This window comes from Manis pentadactyla, chromosome 2 (genome assembly GCF_030020395.1).
Source record: "Manis pentadactyla isolate mManPen7 chromosome 2, mManPen7.hap1, whole genome shotgun sequence".
Taxonomy (NCBI): domain Eukaryota; kingdom Metazoa; phylum Chordata; class Mammalia; order Pholidota; family Manidae; genus Manis; species Manis pentadactyla.
The window spans coordinates 209,538,373-209,558,056 of NC_080020.1; the positions used below are offsets into that span (position 1 = coordinate 209,538,373).

Below are 19,684 nucleotides of genomic sequence, written 5' to 3' on the forward strand. Positions count from 1 at the left end.
GCCTCATGGCTTTTATTGGCCCACCATGTCTACTCCAAGGACCAGGAATGTCCTGAGACCAAAGTTGTGAGAGCACTTATTCGATGCGTCCTCAGAATTACTATCGAAGCATCACAGAGTACTAATTCCAGTGGCTTCTCAGCTCCAGACTAGTCCACCCCGTGGATTCCCAGCATTTTCATGTGGATGATCCCAGGCACCTCAAACTTACCTTGTTCAAGATTGGATTTGATCTCTTTTTCTTTCCATTTCCCCCATGGAAAGTACACATGAAACACTAGCTTCCTTCACTGCAGCCACCAACCCCAGAAATCCAGTGTCATTCTAGAATCTTCCTTTCTTCCTTCTCTCTCACTGGCTTCACACTGTTTGGATAATCTGGCATTTCAATGAAAAAGATGAAGTCTTGCTGTCTAGTTGGGAAAAAAAGGAAATAAGTAAAAGGTCAATGTGAAAAAGACTTTTTATTCAGATGTCTCTCTTAGAAGGGCATCACAAGAAATTGTAAAAAAATGGGAGTGTACAGGAATTAGGAACATGGGGAGGGATTCTGAAGATCTCTAGCTCTGATCTGCAGCAGGAGATTGAGAACAAAGAGCTCTAAATGCCGTTTGACTCACGTTGCCTGATTCTGAAGCGCAGTAGTCCCCTGGCAGGAAACTCTGTGCGGAACACAGACTGAATCATCCTGCCATTGTCATCCCAACAAGGAAAAGGAACAAAAGGAAGTTGTTTTATTGTTCTGTTTAGCTTTTGTCTTAAAGAGATAGCCTCCTTAAAATTTATATTAATGTCTTGAATAAAGATGCAGAGGGTATGCAAACTGGAAAACGATAGCCACCACGTTGGCTATCAGAACTGGGATCTCAAAAGATCTTGACAGGCTAAAAGTAAAGGGACAAATGACACAAGGTGAAACTAATTGGAGCAAAGGTAAAATTCTGCATTGATGATGTGGAAAGGGAAACAGGGCTTACTAGGAGCACATAGTTTTCAAACTTGTTACTGATGTTATCTCAATCAGGGTAAGCTAATTGCTATAATTACAATTCCCAAGCCTCCATAAATTTAAGATATTCTATGGAGAAAAAAGCGCCTAGAGTATGAGAATGCTGGCTCTGTCAACTGATCGCTTCTAGCAAGTCTTCAGACATTTCCATTAATGTGTACCCAGTAAGAGGATTTTTAGGTATTATCTCACTTTAACTAAGTTAGCGCTCATATTGGGAAAAGATGGTTTTAAAAGATTTCTGCAAAAAAAAAAAAAAAATAGCAGGTAAAAGAAATACCACAGAAAGACAAACCTAAAGAAAATGGCAGAGCAAACCTTTCTATTCCGAATACAAACTCTTCATCAGTTACCTTATGGTAAAAAAATAATAATATAGTTAGACCAGCAAGAAGTAGCCCCTCCAAACCTAAAATCATCAAGAAGACCATTTGAAATATGGATTTACATCCGCTGCCACTAATGATAAAATTCTCCCTAGTTGCTACCGTATTAAGTCTTGAGATACTAACTAGTAATAATATGAAGTCTAGTCATTAACAAGATACTTTAAAGCTAAACATCCTGAACAGAAAGACACACTTCAGCGGTTTTTCAGAGATATTTTAAGTTAAGTGGAACAAATCCAGTTCTTGACAAATCTCATGAAACCTACAGACAATTGCTCAGAAGCTTCTTTTGAGGTTTTTCACGTCACAATGAGAGAACAAAAGCCACAAACCCTTCAGGGTCTCTGGTTCTTCCTGCCATACTAAAAAAAATCATTGAAATAATTATAAAACAAAAGACCAACAAATTAAAAGGCATTATTTGTTAGCAAACTCTTGGGCAAGTCTCACAGAAAGCATTGCTGAAGATATGAACAAATATTAAAATGGATTACTCACTATTGGCCATGCATTTGGATGAAAGTACAAATGTTTGTAACATGTCTCAGCTTATGGGATTTGTTAGAGTCTATTTCAGTAGTTATATTCCTAAAGTACTGCTTTTTTGTGAAACATTTTAAAGAAAAATCCTACTGAAAATCCTACCAAAGAATATCCCAGTAATAAATGATTTCATAAATAAAAACAGTATTTTTTGGTAAAACTGTCCAAGTGCAACCACTGGATTCAGAAAAATAAAAGGTATTCCTGTAGAGGAAAAGAACGGAGGCGTTCGGGAAACCTTGGGAGGGAATGTTCACCTCTGTGATGTTCATCTAGTGTTTCGTTTTTCGGTGAGGTAGTGCAGCAAAGAAGTTAATGCTGGAAATGCACATGATACTGTCTAGTGTTCCTGATGTGGTTAGATTTAATGAAATGTTTAAACAGCAGAAGTTTACAAGATTGTAAAAAGATGGGAGTCTGTTGAGATTGCATCATAATCCATTTCCTTCTTCTACCCAATATTGCTTCCTTTCTGTCCCTGTTGCAGGCACTGGTCCCAGGAATACTCCCTAATTCAATTCCTCTGTGCTGATCTCCATCTCAGTCTGCTACTCAGGAAACCCAACGTGCAACAATGGCAGCAGTGGTCCAAGAAAACAGATGCCTGTATGGGATTCTGAACCTGTCACCCGGAAGCTGGCCGTGAGGACACTGATGATCAGAAGGCGGAGGGCTGCTGCTATGTAGTGGGACAGAGAAGGTTGCGATGGCAACCTGGTCATCCACCAGGGTATTTCCTTGCTCATCTTGATGATAAATGGACAAATACAGTAGTAATGCTTAAGAAGGGCAAGAAGATCAGGAGCTCAGAGGCCTCAGCAATGAGAATCTGGGTTATGCCAAAGGGAAGCCATCGGCTCAGCAAAGATGGTGGCAGAGAATGGGCAATCCAGAACGGGTAGTAGAGGGTGAGTATCTGTTGTGTCTCCAGCTGTTTGGGCTCCAACTGCTTACAGCTGGGGCTGTAATTTATCCTACTAACCTTCTTTTTTAGATAATTATTTTTTATTGAAGGGTAGTTGACACACAGTATTACATTACATTAGTTTCAGGTGTACAACATAGTGATTCAACATTTATATACATGACAATTCTAGGTACCAGCTATCACCATACCAAGCTGTTACAATATCTTGACTATATTCATTACATCCCGGTTACTTATTATTTTACCATTGGAAGTGTGTACTTATTTTTTTTTGTGTGTGTGTGAGGGCATCTCTCATATTTATTGATCAAATGGTTGTTAACAACAATAAAATTCTGTATAGGGGAGTCAATGCTCAATGCACAATCATAAATCCACCCCAACCCTAATTTTCGTCAGTCTCCAATCTTCTGAGGCATAACGAACAAGTTCTTACATGGGGAACAAATTCTTACATAGTGAATAAGTTCTTACATGGTGAACAGTACAAGGGCAGCCATCACAGACACCTTCGGTTTTGCTCATGCATTATGAACTATAAACAGTCAGTTCAAATATGAATACTCATTTGATTTTTATACTTGATTTATATGTGGATACCACATTTCTCTCTTTATTATTATTATTTTTAATAAAATGCTGAAGTGGTAGGTAGATACAAGATAAAGGTAGAAAACATAGTTTAGTGTTGTAAGAGAGCAAATGTAGATGATCAGGTGTGTGCCTGTAGACTATGTGTTAATGCAAGCTAGACCAGGGCAATAAAACATCTATGTATGCAGAAGATTTCTCTCAGAACAGGGGGGGTGAGGTTCTAAGCCTCACCTCTGTTGATCCCCAATTTCTCACCTGATGACCCCCCTGCGACTGTGCCTGTCTTAGGTTGTTCCTCCCTTGAGGAATCTTACCCGTCTCTGGCTAACCAGTCATCTTCCGGGGCCATACAGGGAAATGTAAAGTTGGTAAGTGAGAGAGAAGCCTTATTGTTTGAAATGGTTAGCTTTTTATTTCTTTGCATATTTATGCCCTGTAACTTCTATGCCCAGAATTTGTCTTGAGGTATCTTTACCACTTGGAAGAATTATGATACTCGGTAAATTTGATATGAGGCACGAATTCTATTTAAGGGTTGTAATTAGGAAGGAAGAAGAAAAGCTATAGAAGTAGCAGGCGGCAGAAAACATGGGAAGATTGATTATTTCTTTGACATATCTTCTTGTAGAGTAACTTCAGCATGTATAGGTTTTAAACTACTAATTAAATTGCGCACACACATTAACATAATAGGAGTATAGTTACATAACCAAAGCATACCTGTAATTACCAGCCATCTCCAGTGAAACCAAGAAAACCAGTTAGGCACCTTAGGCATTTGTGAAAACTTATCTATGATATGGTGGATATTGTCCAACTGAACTTGAACAGTCTGAGAGAAATCAGACAAATTAAAACAACCCATTCCTGGGGAATGTTCACATCCCTTATGTTCTTTTAACAGTAAATAGTCTGTAGTTGTAAGATTTTGGAGTGCTACAATTTGCACTTCTCCTAATTCTTGATTGAGTTCCAACACTATAGATCCAGTCAAATTTGTTGTTTTACTGTATGCACAGGCCAGCTTAGATATCTCCTTCCTCATTCCCATGGCAATCCCAGGAACTGGTGGGATGAGTGCATCTACAGCTGTAGCAGTGCGTGGATCTTTGTTGGGGTTTTTTGATGATCATCTTCTGGCATGAGTCTTCCAGAGGGTGCTGATGTTGGAAGTTCTTTTTCATATCGTATCTTAGTTCATTTTCGGGATAGCCCAATTAGGCTTTGATCCTCTATATAAACACAAACAGACCCTTTGCCTACACTTTTATATGCCCTTTATACCCTTGCGTAGAACTCATTGGAGGTTACCACACAGGAACTGCCTTTTTTTTTTTGGGTATCACTAATCTACATTTACATGACGAATATTATGTTTACTAGGCTCTCCCCTATACCAGGTCCCCCCTATAAACCCCTTTACAGGCACTGTCCATCAGCATAGCAAAATGTTGTAGAATCACTACTTGCCTTCTCTGTGTTGTACAGCCTTCCCTTTTCTCCTACCCCCCCATGCATGCTAATCTTAATACCCACCTACTTCTCACCCCCGTTATCCCTCCCTACCCACCCATCCTCCCCAGTCCCTTTCCCTTTGGTACCTGTTAGTTCATTCTTGAATTCTGTGATTCTGCTGCTGTTTTGTTCCTTCAGTTTTTCCTTTGTTCTTATATTCCACAGATAAGTGAAATCATTTGGTATTTCTCTTTCTCCACTTGGCTTTTTTCACTGAGCATAATACCCTCCAGCTCCATCCATGTTGCTGCAAATGGTAGGATTTGCCCTTTTCTTATGGCTGAGTAGTATTCCATTGTGTATATGTACCACATCTTCTTTATCCATTCATCTATCAATGGACATTTAGGTTGCTTCCAATTCTTGGCTATTGTAAATAGTGCTGTGATAAACATAGGGGTGCACTGATCTTCCTCATACTTGATTGCTGCATTCTTAGGGTAAATTCCTAGGAGTGCAATTCCTGGGTCAAATGGTAAGTCTGTTTTGAGCATTTTGATGTACCTCCATACTGCTTTCCACAATGGTTGAACTAACTTACATTCCCACCAGCAGTATAGGAGGGTTCCCCTTTCTCCACAGCCTCGCCAACATTTGTTGTTGTTTGTCTTTTGGATGGCAGCCATCCTTACTGGTGTGAGGTGATACCTCATTGTAGTTTTAATTTGCATTTCTCTGATAATTAGCGATGTGGAGCATCTTTTCATGTGTCTGTTGGCCATCTGTATTTCTTTTTTGGAGAACTGTCTGTTCAGTTCCTCTGCCCACTTTTTAATTGGGTTATTTGTTTTTTGTTTGTTGAGGCGTGTGAGCTCTTTATATATTCTGGACGTCAAACCTTTATCGGATGTGTCATTTTCAAATATATTCTCCCATACTGTAGGGTTCCTTTTTGTTCTATTGATGGTGTCTTTTGCTGTACAGAAGCTTTTCAGCTTAATGTAGTCCCACTTGTTCATTTTTGCTGTTGTTTTCCTTGCCCGGGGAGATATGTTCAAGAAGAGGTCACTCATGTTTATGTCTAAGAGGTTTTTGCCTATGTTTTCTTCCAAGAGTTTAATGGTTTCATGACTTACATTCAAGTCTTTGATCCATTTTGAGTTTACTTTTGTATATGGGGTTAGACCATGGTCCAGTTTCATTCTCCTACATGTAGCTGTCCAGTTTTGCCAGCACCATCTGCTGAAGAGACTGTCATTTTGCCATTGTATGTCCATGGCTCCTTTATCAAATATTAATTGACCTATATGTCTGGGTTAATGTCTGGATTCTCTAGTCTGTTCCATTGGTCTGTGGCCCTGTTCTTGTGCCAGTACCAAATTGTCTTGATTACTATGGCTTTATAGTAGAGCTTGAAGTTGGGGAGTGAGATCCCCCCTACTTTATTCTTCTTTCTCAGGATTGCTTTGGCTATTCGGGGTCTTTGGTGTTTCCATATGAATTTTTGAATTATTTGTTCCAGTTCATTGAAGAATGTTGCTGGTAGTTTCATAGGGATTGCATCAAATCTGTATATTGTTTTCGGCAGGATGGCCATTTTGACGATATTAATTCTTCCTAGCCACAGGCATGGGATGAGTTTCCATCTGTTAGTGTCCCCTTTAATTTCTCTTAAGAGTGACTTGTAGTTTTCAGAGTGTAAGTCTTTCACTTCTTTGGTTAGGTTTGTTCCTAGGTATTTTATTTTTTTTGATGCAATTGTGAATGGAGTTGTTTTCCTGATTTCTCTTTCTGTTGGTTCATTGTGAGTGTATAGGAAAGCCACAGATTTCTGTGTGTTGATTTTGTATCCTGCAACTTTGATGTATTCCGATATCAGTTCTAGTAGTTTTGGGGTGGCGTCTTTAGGGTTTTTTATGTACAGTATCATGTCATCTGCAAATAGTGACAGTTTAACTTCTTCTTTACCAATCTGGATTCCTTGTATTTCTTTGTTTTGTCTGATTGCCAGGGCTAGGACCTCCAGTACTATGTTAAATAACAGTGGAGAGAGTGGGCATCCCTGTCTAGTTCCCGATCTCAGAGGAAATGCTTTCAGCTTCTCGCTGTTCAATATAATATTGGCTGTGGGTTTTTCATAGATGGCCTTTATTATGTTGAGGTACTTGCCCTCTATTCCCATTTTGCTGAGAGTTTTTATCATGAATGGATGTTGAACTTTGTCAAATGCTTTTTCAGCATCTATGGAGATGATCATGTGGTTTTTGTCTTTCTTTTTGTTGATGTGGTGGATGATGTTGATGGACTTTCGAATGTTGTACCATCCTTGCATCCCTGGGATGAATCCCACTTGGTCATGGTGTATGATCCTTTTGATGTATTTTTGAATTCGGTTTGCTAATATTTTGTTGAGTATTTTTGCATCTACCTTCATCAGGGATATTGGTCTGTAGTTTTCTTTTTTGGTGGGGTCTTTGCCTGGTTTTGGTATTAGAGTGATGTTAGCTTCATAGAATGAGTTTGGGAGTATCCCCTCCTCCTCTATTTTTTGGAAAACTTTAAGGAGAATGGATATTATGTCTTCCCTGTATGTCTGATAAAATTCCGAGGTAAATCCATCTGGCCCGGGGGTTTTGTTCTTTGGTAGTTTTTTGATTACTGCTTCAATTTCGTTGCTGGTAATTGGTCTGTTTAGATTTTCTGTTTCTTTCTGGGTCAATCTTGGAAGGTTGTATTTTTCTAGGAAGTTGTCCATTTCTCCTAGGTTTCCCAGCTTGTTAGCATAAAGGTTTTCATAGTATTCTCTAATAATTCTTTGTATTTCTGTGGGGTCCGTCGTGATTTTTCCTTTCTCATTTCTGATACTGTTGATTTGTGTTGACTCTCTTTTCTTCTTAATAAGTCTGGCTAGAGGCTTATCTATTTTGTTTATTTTCTTGAAGAACCAGCTCTTGGTTTCATTGATTTTTGCTATTGTTTTATTCTTCTCAGTTTTATTTAATTCTTCTCTGATCTTTATTATGTCCCTCCTTCTGCTGACGTTAGGCCTCATTTGTTCTTCTTTTTCCAATTTTGATAATTGTGACATTAGACCATTCATTTGGGATTGTTCTTCCTTTTTTAAATATGCTTGGATTGCTATATACTTTCCTCTTAAGACTGCTTTTGCTGTGTCCCACAGAAGTTGGGGCTTAGTGTTGTTGTTGTCATTTGTTTCCATATATTGCTGGATCTCCATTTTGATTTGGTCATTGATCCATTGATTATTTAGGAGTGTGTTGTTAAGCCTCCATGCGTTTGTGAGCCTCTTTGCTTTCTTTGTACAGTTTATTTCTAGTTTTATGCCTTTGTGGTCTGAAAAGTTGGTTGGTAGGATTTCAATCTTTTGGAATTTTCTGAGGCTCTTTTTGTGGCCTAGTATGTGGTCTATTCTGGAGAATGTTCCATGTGCACTTGAGAAGAATGTATATTCTGTTGCTTTTGGATGTAGAGTTCTATAGATGTCTATTAGGTCCATCTGCTCTACTGTGTTGTTCAGTGCTTCCATGTCCTTACTTATTTTCTGCCCAGTGGATCTATCCTTTGGGGTGAGTGGTGTGTTGAAGTCTCCTAGAATGAATGCATTGCAGTCCATTTCCCCCTTTAGTTCTGTTAGTATTTGTTTCACATATGCTGGTGCTCCTGTATTGGGTGCATATATATTTAGAATGGTTATATCCTCTTGTTGGACTGAGCCCTTTATCATTATGTAGTGTCCTTCTTTATCTCTTGTTACTTTCTTTGTTTTGACGTCTATTTTGTCTGATATTAGTACTGCAACCCCTGCTTTCTTCTCGCTGTTGTTTGCTTGAAATATGTTTTTCCATCCCTTGACTTTTAGCCTGTACATGTCTTTGGGTTTGAGGTGAGTTTCTTGTAAGCAGCATATAGATGGGTCTTGCTTTTTTATCCATTCTATTACTCTATGTCTTTTGATTGGTGCATTCAGCCCATTAACATTTAGGGTGACTATTGAAAGATATGTACTTATTGCCATTGCAGGCTTTAAATTCGTGGTTACCAAAGGTTCAAGGTTAGCCTCTTTAGTATATTACTGCCTAACTTAGCTCGCTTATTGAGCTGTTATATACACTGTCTGGAGATTCTTTTCTTCTCTCCCTTCTTATTCCTCCTCTTCAATTCTTCATATGTTGGGTGTTTTGTGCTGTGCTCTTTCTAGGAGTGCTCCCATCTAGAGCAGTCCCTGTAAGATGTTCTGTAGAGGTGGTTTGTGGGAAGCAAATTCCCTCAGCTTTTGTTTGTCTGGGAATTGTTTAATCCCACTGTCATATTTGAATGATAGTCGTGCTGGATACAGTATCCTTGGTTCAAGGCCCTTCTGTTTCATTGTATTAAATATATCATGCCATTCTCTTCTGGCCTGTAGGGTTTCTGTTGAGAAGTCTGATGTTAGCCTGATGGGTTTTCCTTTATAGGTGACCTTTTTTTCTTTAGCTGCCTTTAAAACTCTTTCCTTGTCCTTGATCTTTGCCATTTTAATTATTATGTGTCTTGGTGTTGTCCTCCTTGGATCCTTTCTGTTGGGGGTTCTGTGTATTTCCATGGTCTGTTCGGTTATTTCCTCCCCCAGTTTGGGGAAGTTTTCAGCTATTATTTCTTCTAAGATACTTTCCATCTCTTTTCCCCTCTCTTCTTCTTCTGGAACCCCTATAATACGGATATTGTTCCTTTTTGATTGGTCACACAGTTCTCTTAATATTGTTTCATTCCTGGAGATCCTTTTGTCACTCTCTATGTCAGCTTCTATGCATTCCTGTTCTCTGGTTACAATTCCATCAATGGCCTCTTGCATCCTATCCATTCTGCTTATAAACCCTTCCAGAGTTTGTTTCATTTCTGCAATCTCCTTTCTGGCATCCGTGATCTTCCTGCGGACTTCATCCCATTTCTCTTGCGTATTTCTCTGCATCTCTGTCAGCATGTTTATGATTCTTATTTTGAATTCTTTGCCAGGAAGACTGGTTAGGTCTGTCTCCTTCTCTGGTGTTGTCTCTGTGATCTTTGTCTGCCTGTAGCTTTGCCTTTTCATGGTGATAGGAATAGTTTGCAGAGCTGGGACGAGTGACGGCTGGAAGAACTTCCCTTCTTGTTGGTTTGTGGCCCTTCTCTCCTGGGAGAACAGCGACCTCTAGTGGCTTGTCCTGGGCAGCTGCACGCAGACAGGGTTTCTGCTTCCTGCCCGGTTGCTATGGAGTTAATCTCCGCTGTTGCTGTGGGCGTGGCCTGGCTCGGGCAGCTACTCCAAAGTGGTGGAGTCGCGTTGGAGGGGGAGCGGCCTGGAGGCTATTTATCTCCGTAAGGGGCCTCCCTGCTCCCTGCAGCCCAGGGGTTAGGGTGCCCAGAGATCCCTGGATTCTCTACCTCTGGATTAAGTGTCCCACCCTGCCCCTTTAAGACTTCCAAAAAGCACCCGCCAAAACAAAACAATGACCACAAAAAAAAAAATTTTTTTAATGTAAAAAAAAAAAAAATTTTTTTTATTAAAAAAAAAAAAAGTTGTCCGCTCGTTTTTCTTTATTCTCCGGCGCCAGCCTCAGGCATCTGCTCACCGGTCTTGCTGCCCTGTTTCCCTAGTATTGGGGTCCCTATCCCTTTAAGACTTCCAAAAAGCGCTCGCCAAAACAAAACAGGAAAAAAAAAAAATGATCGCTCGTTTTTCTGGTGTCCTCCGGCACCAGGCCACCGGTGCCTGCTTGCTGTTCTTGCTGCCCTGTTTTCCTAGTATCGAGGGCCCTGCACTCTGGCCCGGATGGCAGGGGCTGGGTGTTCGGCAGTCCTGGGCTCCGTCTCCCTCCCGCTCCGCCCGCTCTTCTCCCGCCGCGAGCTGGGGGGAGGGGCGCTCGGGTCCCGCGGGGCCGGGGCTTGTATCTTACCCCCTTCACGATGCGCTGGGTTCTCTCAGGTGCGGATGTGGTCTGGATATTGTCCTGTGTCCTCTGGTCTTTATTCTAGGAAGGGTTGTCTTTGTTATATTTTCATAGATATATGTGGTTTTGGGAGATTTCTGCTGCTCTACTCACGCCGCCATCTTCCGCCCGTCCAGGTCCCCGATTCTTACGGCCTCTACCCCAGCGCTCCACCAGGACCCTGCGGGGAAGAGGGGTTCAGCCTCCCTACTAACCTTCTTATCCACTTCCCCTAAGAAAAGAGGTCCAACAGGATCTTGGTGGAACTTTTCCCACAATTGAGAGGGAGAGAGAGCTGGATCAGAGCAGTTCAAACGGAGATCACAGTGGAAGCTGCAATGCACCGCCATGACCCTTGTATGACTGAAGGGCTCATTCCTCCAGCGAATGAGGGTGCTACTGGCTGACAGAAGTTGCCCTAAGCTGTAGAGGTCTGTCTTGCACAGAGTCGTGCTTCCTTCCCCAGGGCGGCCCAGATCCAATAAGTGGTCAATGTAGAAAGTGTACAATGTACAAAGTATAAAGCTCCAGGTCTCGCATCTTATCTCAGGACAACTTTAAGAGGCCATTACAGCTTCAGGGGCCCCAAAGGGTTGGCCTAGACTTTTTTTGAGACTACATCACAGTCCCATTTCTTCTTCTAATAGAGCTTACTTCTCTTTCTTCCCTTCCAAAGTGTTGAGCCTGAGAGCACTCCCTAAAGAAATTCCTGCACATTCATCCCCAGCCCAGAGTCTGCTTCCTGGGAAACATCCCTTTAATGAGAACATTATTGGGACACCTGATCACTTGAATATGAACTCTGAATTAGATAATAGGTTTGAATCAATGTTAAATTTCCTGATTTTTTACCACATACTGTGTTTATATGAGAATGTCCTTGTTCTTAGGAAACACACACTGACGTAAATAGGGGTAAAAGCACACAATATGTACAACTAAATCCAGAAAGATTTAGAAAAACTTATACATGGAGAGGTAGAGAATCAGAGAGAGGAAGGTAAAGAAAATAGGGTAAAATCTAAACAATTGGTGAATCTGGGTAAAAGGTATAGGGAGTTATTTATATTCTTCTTACAACTTTTCTGTATATCTGACAGCAAAATAAAAAGTTACAAAAATAAACTGACCACACCTCCTTCCATTCCCAGGGATTCTGACTCACTTGGTAGGGTGCTGGCATCAGTATTTCTCTTTCTTTTTTTTAATTCCCCAAGGTTGAGACCATTAGCATCATGGGAAAGGTTGACATTAAACAAGCAATTTCCATAAAGTGTGATGAGTGTGATGAGAGAGGAAGTAGTGGAGTGCTAAGAGAAAGCATGCGAAGAGGGCCTAACCTAGCTAACTGGGTCAAGGAAGGTGTCGCTGAAAAAGTGACAGTTCAGTAGGCACCTGAGAACACTCAGGCCAGAGTACTGATGGGAAGAAGGTGGGGAGTATTCCCAGCAAGAACAGGTGGTGGGAAAATCCGAAAGGAAGAAAGAGTGAGTTACAGTAATGGAACTGGAAGCAGTTTAGTGTGATGGGGTGTTTGGTGACTGGACTGCAAACAGCAAGAGGGAACATGGTAGGAGATGTGTCTGAGGAGGTCAGCAGGGGACATGTTGAAATTTAGCGGGAAGACAATGGAAAGCCACCAGATGGCTTAAAGCAGGGGAGGGACTTGATCAGGACTATGTTTCTGAAATCGCTCTGGCTACTAGGTAGAGAATGAATTGGAGAGAGGAAAGAATAAGAAGAGGAAAACCAGTTAGCGCAGACTGGCAATAGGAAGGTGGCTTAGACTAGAGGAGTGGAAATGAAAAAGATGAGATGTGGATGGAATCCAGAGATGTTTAGGATGCAGACTCCACAGTACCTGCTATTGATAGGCTGTGGGAGATGGCAGGCAGGGGCAGAGAAGGGTGACTTTCAGATTCTGGGTTTGATGACTAGATAAGGCAGGGAGCATCTGCGCTCTACAGAGGCAGGAGCCTTGTCTGTCTTGGGTACTGTCGTATTCCCAACGCTCAGCCCCAGTCTGTAGGTGTTTTATATTTGTTGAATTAATGAATGAGTAATCTTGGAAGTTAAGGTAATGAATTCAATTTTGGATATGGAGAATTTTGAGTGCCTGTGAGTCCTCTTTTGAAAGTCTATCCTGGGGATTGTATAACCTTTCATTCAATTCTAAAGGTAACTAGTGAAAAGACAACTCCTGTGTCCTTATTTCGAGACCATCATTCTCCCTCATATTTGGAAGTATGAAGTCCTCTTGTATCATCAATTTCTCATCACTTTGGCCCTAATTTGATTTTGAAATGATATAGTGACTGAGTATTGACCTTAACTAATGGCAAAACTGCCTGATTTTGTGGTCATCCTGATTTTTCTATCCTTTTTTGATCACAGTACACATAATTGGCTTTCCTTTTTTTTCTTCATTTTTCAACTTGAGTCTAATGCCATATGCCTTTCACATTAAAGGTGTTCTGGCAAAAGTTAATTCTAAAAGCATGGCCTTTTCAAGTGGACAAGAAGGACTAGCTAATGAGCGAAGAAAAAAAAGAATAGAGGGGAATCCAGGGATTTTTACTGCCATCCAGTGGTGGTGCTGTCAGACAAATATTGTACAAAGCCCATCGTTCACCTATTTTCCACAGCAAAGCTCCAAATACCATTCATGCGAGTTTAGGGATTAACCTGCAATGCTACCTTGTGAAAATTGTATTCTGTTTTCCTGATTTTAAAGTAATAACTTCAAATGGTCCTCTTACGGTCCCAAAGAAGATTACAGGCTTCCACAGCAACCAGTTTACTCTGGCAGTATACTCAACATGGGGAGAACCTGGCCCATTAAAGCTGGTGTCTTGACGACATAAAAATCTGTTGCTCTGGTCCCCACAGCCCACCCCTTATACACACCCTTACAGAGAGTGAATGCCAGCGACGCACCTTCAATCCCAACTAGACATTCCCATGTCATTATAAATCTGTGCTCTTGCAACTGTGAGCTTCTAGATTGACTATTTAGAGTCCTTGGAAACAAAAGAAGGAATTGATCAAATCCCAACTCACTGATTTTAACCAAGTAAGAGCCTTTGCCAAACCACTGGAGAAAAAAAAAGAACATTATCACAAGATTTAGAATAAAAGAAAAAAAATTGGCCTAAGTGTATCATCTAAGTTTTACATAAAGCACACTTTTTGGCCTTGACAAACACCATGCAGTTTATACAAAGCTCATAAAAGCATTAATGTTTCCTACTTTAAAAATGTACATATAGCATTCTCTGTGCACTAATGATGTGGCCTGGTAACCAAGGTTTGATATTTCAGTGGTATAAATCCAAGCCCACCCACCAGCTTGTCCAAAGTCGTAACCTTTGGCAGTGAAGTCATTCCTTGACAGTAAGAACAAACATTGCCCAGATTTCTGTTTCCTTTCTCCTGCAGGTTTGTAGGCCAGTGTAGAGGTGCTGATGGGCAGGGGTTCAGGAGACCACAGGGCTTTGTTTGTGCCCATTAATTTGGGTGGCTGGCTTCCAGGGACAGGCTTAGACCAGAAAAATACTTCCAGAGAATGCTGTGTAAGCTCAATGTATATAATTCATAAGGGTGTAAAGATAAAAGCATGTGGTTGCATCCAATATAAGGTCAATATATATTGTATTCACCGGCAGATAAGTTTGACAAGGAAATTTGGGGAGAAATATGGAAGAGAAAATTGAAATAATTTTCATCTCATTCATCTTAAAGAGATTTTTAAGTGGTTCTGTAGCTACAGTAAACTACATAAAGGAGTCCAGATCACCATTTATGGTTATGCACCAATATTCTACTAATTCTGAAAAAAATATAAAATCATATGGTTAAAAATAAGTGTATCTATATTAGTGAGTTTCAGTACTGATTAGGCTACAAAACAAATTTACTGGTAAATAAAACCCATAACCTATATGGAATACTGTATAGATTTCAATATACTCTTCCAAAGACTACTAGAAACCGAAAGAAAATCACATGTAAGAAATTTGAATAAATTTTTATGAAAACTAATACAAGTCAACTAGTGAGACAGAATACATAAGAACAATTTTCTATACAGTAGCCAAAGGACTCAAGTAAAAACTTGATACAAAACATAGCCAAGAAAATAAATATGAAGGAACACCTATTTTGCACTCATAGTAAAAATAAACATTTCACTGAGTATTAGTATACAGTAAACAACAGGAAAAAAACTAATGGATTCTAACACAAACAAGTTGACCCTAAGATTATAGCAATACCCCCATTGGCTCGTAGATGGGCTGCATCCACTTTGCTCTAATGTGTGGGGCTGCTATGCTCTGCCACTAGGGGATCTTACTATTGTCTTCCTGTTTTCTGCTTCTTTCCTTACCACCTCTCCTTGTTGTTGGGTCTTCCAACTTTAATACAGGTACAGTGTGTGGTGCATGAAGGATGTATGCTGCCAGAACAAATAAAATAACTGAGCTTCCTAAATGTAGGGATGCTGAATTGGCTATTCTACGCCTCTGAACTGAGTGTTTCCTAGGCAAACCTCTCTGGAAATACACTCATGATTTTAATTTTACACCAAGGTATGCCTGGAGTTACATACTGCTCAAGAGAAGTCAAGTAATAATTTCCAGTAATTGGCTAACTTGGTTGCCTGCTTAGAGGGGAAATAATAAAAGATTTTATTATTTCAATTAATCAATGAAAACCTTTTATAATCCTAGGTGGCCTTGGTTTCTTGGATGACCCATTCACTATTCCTCCCAAACAAAACCAGTTTGAGCATGTCCAGCCTTACAGGTTTATTCTTGGGTGGCATGAGGTTTCTGTAGGCAACAAAACCAAAAGGAAATTTCCCTTTAGCTCCAAAATAATTCAATAAAATTCAACACATATTCATATTAAGCCCCTAGCAAATTAGGAATAGGAAGGAACATTCTTCACCACACAAAGCATATAGTAAGACACTTAATTGTGTATCATATTTAAGGGGCCAACAATAAAAGGATTTTCTTTAAAATCAGGATGCCTGCTATCACAATTCAATATTTAACTAGCTCACTAGACAATAAAATGTAAAATATGAGGACTGGAAAAGAAGAAAAAACATATTCAAAGAAGATACAATAAAATCCCAAAATAATCTAAAGATAAATTGTTTGAGTTAAGAAGACAGTTTAGCAAGGTAGTGATCAATATGTAAAAGTCAGTTACACTTATGGACATCAGAAACTATTAAACAATCTTGTTTAAAAGGTAATATTTCCAATTTTGTTGACAGACATTAAATAAAATCTAAATAAATGTCAGGCTAAATAAATGAAGGCTCAATATTGAAATGATGTTATTTCCCCCAAAACTGATCTATATAATCAATGTAATTCTGATCAAAATCCCAATAGGGTGTTTTTTTAAACTTAACAAAATGACCCCAAAAATATATGTATATAAGCAAAGTGTTTAAGAGAGTGGAAAGAAATCACAGACTAGGAGAAAAATCTTTGCAAAACACGTATCTGATAAAAGACTAGCATCCAAATATAAAAAGAAGTCTTATAAATCAATAAGAAGACAACTGACTCACTTAAAAATAAAGATGTAAACACTAAAGAAGATATACAAATGGCAAATAACTGTATAAAAGAAATATTCAACATCATATGTCACAGAATTGCGATTACAGCAATGAGATGCCACTGAACACCTGTAGGAATGTCAAAGATCCAAAACACTGACATCAAATTCTGGTGAAGAGGTAGAGCATCAATACCTCTCATTCATTGCTGGTGGGAATGCAAACTACTATAACCACTTTGGAAGACAGTTGGGTGGTTTCTTCCAAAACTAAACATAGTCTTACTATATGATCCAATAATTGCACTCCTTAATATTAACCCAAATGAATTAAAAACACATCTACCCAAAACCTGCACGTGAATGTTTATAATTGTCAAAAGGTGGAGGCAACCAAAATGTCCTTCAATATGTGAGTGGATAAAAAAAAAGGTGTACATCCAGAGAATGGAGTATTACTCAGAAAAAAAAAAAAGTGGAAATGAGCTGTCTAGCTGCAAAAAGACACAGAGGGATCTTAAATCCATATTATTAAGTGAAAAAAGTCAGTCTGAAAACTGTACATGCTATATGATTCCAGCCATATGACATTGTGGAGAAGGCAAAACTATGGAGACAGTAAAAAGATCAGTGGTTACCAAGGGTTTGGGGGAAAAGGAGGGAGGGATGAATAGGTGGAGCACAGGGGATTTAGGGCAGTGAGACTATTCTATATATGACTGTAACATGGTAGCGTACATTTGTCCAAACCCACAGAGTGCATAACACAAAGGGTTTCCCCAAGTGTGAGCCACAGACTTTACTTAGTAAAAATTGATCAGTAATGGCTCGTCAGCTGTAACAAATGCACCGCACTACTGCAAGGTGTTAATAGGGGAACCAGAGGGTGGGAGTGGGAGTCGGGGAGTCTATGGGAACTCGCCATCTTTTCCCTCAGTTTTTCAATCAATTTAAAACTGCTCAAAAAATAAAGGCTCTTCATTTAAGAAGACAAACAAAAAAGCAAAGGGTAGACACAGTCCTAAAAGAAAAAAAAGGTGGAGGAATTTACCTTATCAGAAATGAAGGCTTAAGAAAAAGCTATAATGATGGAAACAGTATGATACTGATACAGAGGGAGATCAAAAATGATGGAGCAGACCAGAGCTCAGAAACAGACCCATGCATAGGCAGAGACTTGATTTATGACAGGGCTGTCCCTGTAGGTCAGTGGGGAAAGGACAACTACTAAATAAAATAATTGGTTCCACCCATAGGTGTGTACCCTGATTAATGCTTCCCATTGTTTGTCACATGATGGCAAGAAGCCTCTTTCACAGGATATTTATTGGGCACGCTGGAGTAAAAGGGAGGCGTTTGGAGGCCTCTAAGCAGAGCTTGATGGAAAAAATTAAAATTTGTTTGCACAGCATAATCATTTTAAGGAATATAAAATATGAAGTGGCAGGTATAATATTAAATATTGAAGAATGTTCCTAACACTTCCTAATAAAATTTTTTAAAGTTTTATTGAGAAACTTGAGCTTGTAGCTGCCAACTTTTTTATGTGGTTTATCTTTTGAATGTTCACCTGCAGGTCCTGATCAAGACTTTTGATCTCTCTGATTCTTAAAAGTTACCATCAGTAAAAAATTTGTACCAATAGATGGCTAAAACTTTAAATCTCTTAAAAATCATTCAGAAACTTAAGACATTTAAAATTATATTTAAAAAAATTCTTCCTTGTTCACATTGGCAAACAAAAAGTTTATATTTCTTTTCATAATTCCACCATGTTTAGAATCTAATCAATCTTTTTCATGTGACATCTTTTCACATGTTGAAGCTCTATTTGCAGAAAGCCCATATATTGTTTGAGCAGTCACCTGTTCTTATGCATCTATGGAATACAAAAACACTCAGCTTTCTAGAGATTTTTCCAGATATTGGCTGTGCCCCCAAAAGACTTTGTTAAGCATTCTAAAGATGAATCATTTATGTGACCACAGTTAACAGGACTAAGAAATTGGGCTGGGAAAGAGCAGACATTTTGATAAAATGGAAATCGAAAGGATGGACATCATAGTAGGGACCTCAGAGGTCCTTTACTGATGAGAAAACAAAGTTACATGAGACATAGACTTGTTCAAAGTCTTAAAGCTGGCTGCGGAGGAGCCAGAAATGAGGACCCAGGTAGGTGTTCTAACGTGGCAAGTCCAGTGCTCGTTTGTAAGACCAAATGCACATTCTGTGACAAAAAGGAAGGGACAGGTGAAGTGGCTGTGTTGTTACTTTTTCCTAGTGAAGTTTAAGACCCATACAATCCCACCCCAGTTACTTCACCTTCTCCCTGGGACTTCTGCCCGGGTCACTCTCACCTTCCATTCAATATCCCCGCCAGGCAGAATCAATTGGTTCGTTCTTGTTCCTGTAACACTGAGTTCTAGCTTCCATTGGATTGCTTACCTCACTGCAATAGGGTTAACTGGGCTCACATCTGTCTTCTGAGCTAGCTGCAGTCTCAAACACTGCAAGTTATTCGTCTCCATATTCCCAGAGTTAAGCACAATGCCTAGCACAAGATAAGCATTTAACAAATGTTTATTGAATAAATGAAATAATGGCAACTCCCTTTTGCCATTAAAATTTTAGCAGAGGCTAATAGGTGTCCATCCAGTTCTCCTATGAGGGAAGGTTCTGTACATACCAATTCCCCTTTTTTCAATTGCTCTTGCCTCTGTGCCCTGCCCACCCATGGGAGCAGTATACATCTTGGTGAACTTACAACACCCCCAAGATCCCACCTGTTAAGAACTTCTGTCTTAAAGGAAATGGCCAAAGCCTGCCTCCTTACTATTTTCTCATTAGGGTTTCATTCTTCTTCTTCCTTTTGTTGTTCTTTGGCCTCCAAATGGTGAGAGGAAATGACTTTTTTCTCTTCCAAGAGCAGAACATTCCACCTGCTCAGGAGCAACATGACTTCCTGTTGCATATGTGCCTTAAGAGGCTCTGGGATTTTTATGCCTCAGAATAATCTGTAGGAAACTATTAAAGCCACAAGGGAAGGAACCAGGGGGGGAAATCCCTACTGGGAGGGACTCTGGGCAAGTCCCTTAACCTGTCCAAGCCACAGCGTCCTTATCCATACCACAGGGATGAAGTATGGCTCTCAGGAAATTAGATGACAGGCTTGCCACAGAACAAGTGATCAATTAATAGTGTTTTTAATGTTTGAAAAAGG

General features: G+C 39.8%; 1 long non-coding RNA gene across 2 annotated transcripts; it reads right to left on the bottom strand.

The window, feature by feature from the left end:
* Window positions 1–488: 488 nt before the first annotated feature.
* On the bottom strand, window positions 489–19,542 carry LOC118935414 (uncharacterized). 2 transcript variants are annotated; one of them, XR_008995884.1, is made up of 4 exons: window positions 19,298–19,542; window positions 18,822–19,015; window positions 11,100–15,716; window positions 490–2,923 (listed from the first exon to the last, which is right to left on the bottom strand). It is a non-coding gene; the product is annotated as an uncharacterized LOC118935414 (long non-coding RNA). The 2 variants fall into 2 exon arrangements; XR_008995883.1 differs by having other exon boundaries at window positions 489–2,923; window positions 11,100–19,015.
* Between the last annotated feature and the right edge of the window lie 142 nt (window positions 19,543–19,684).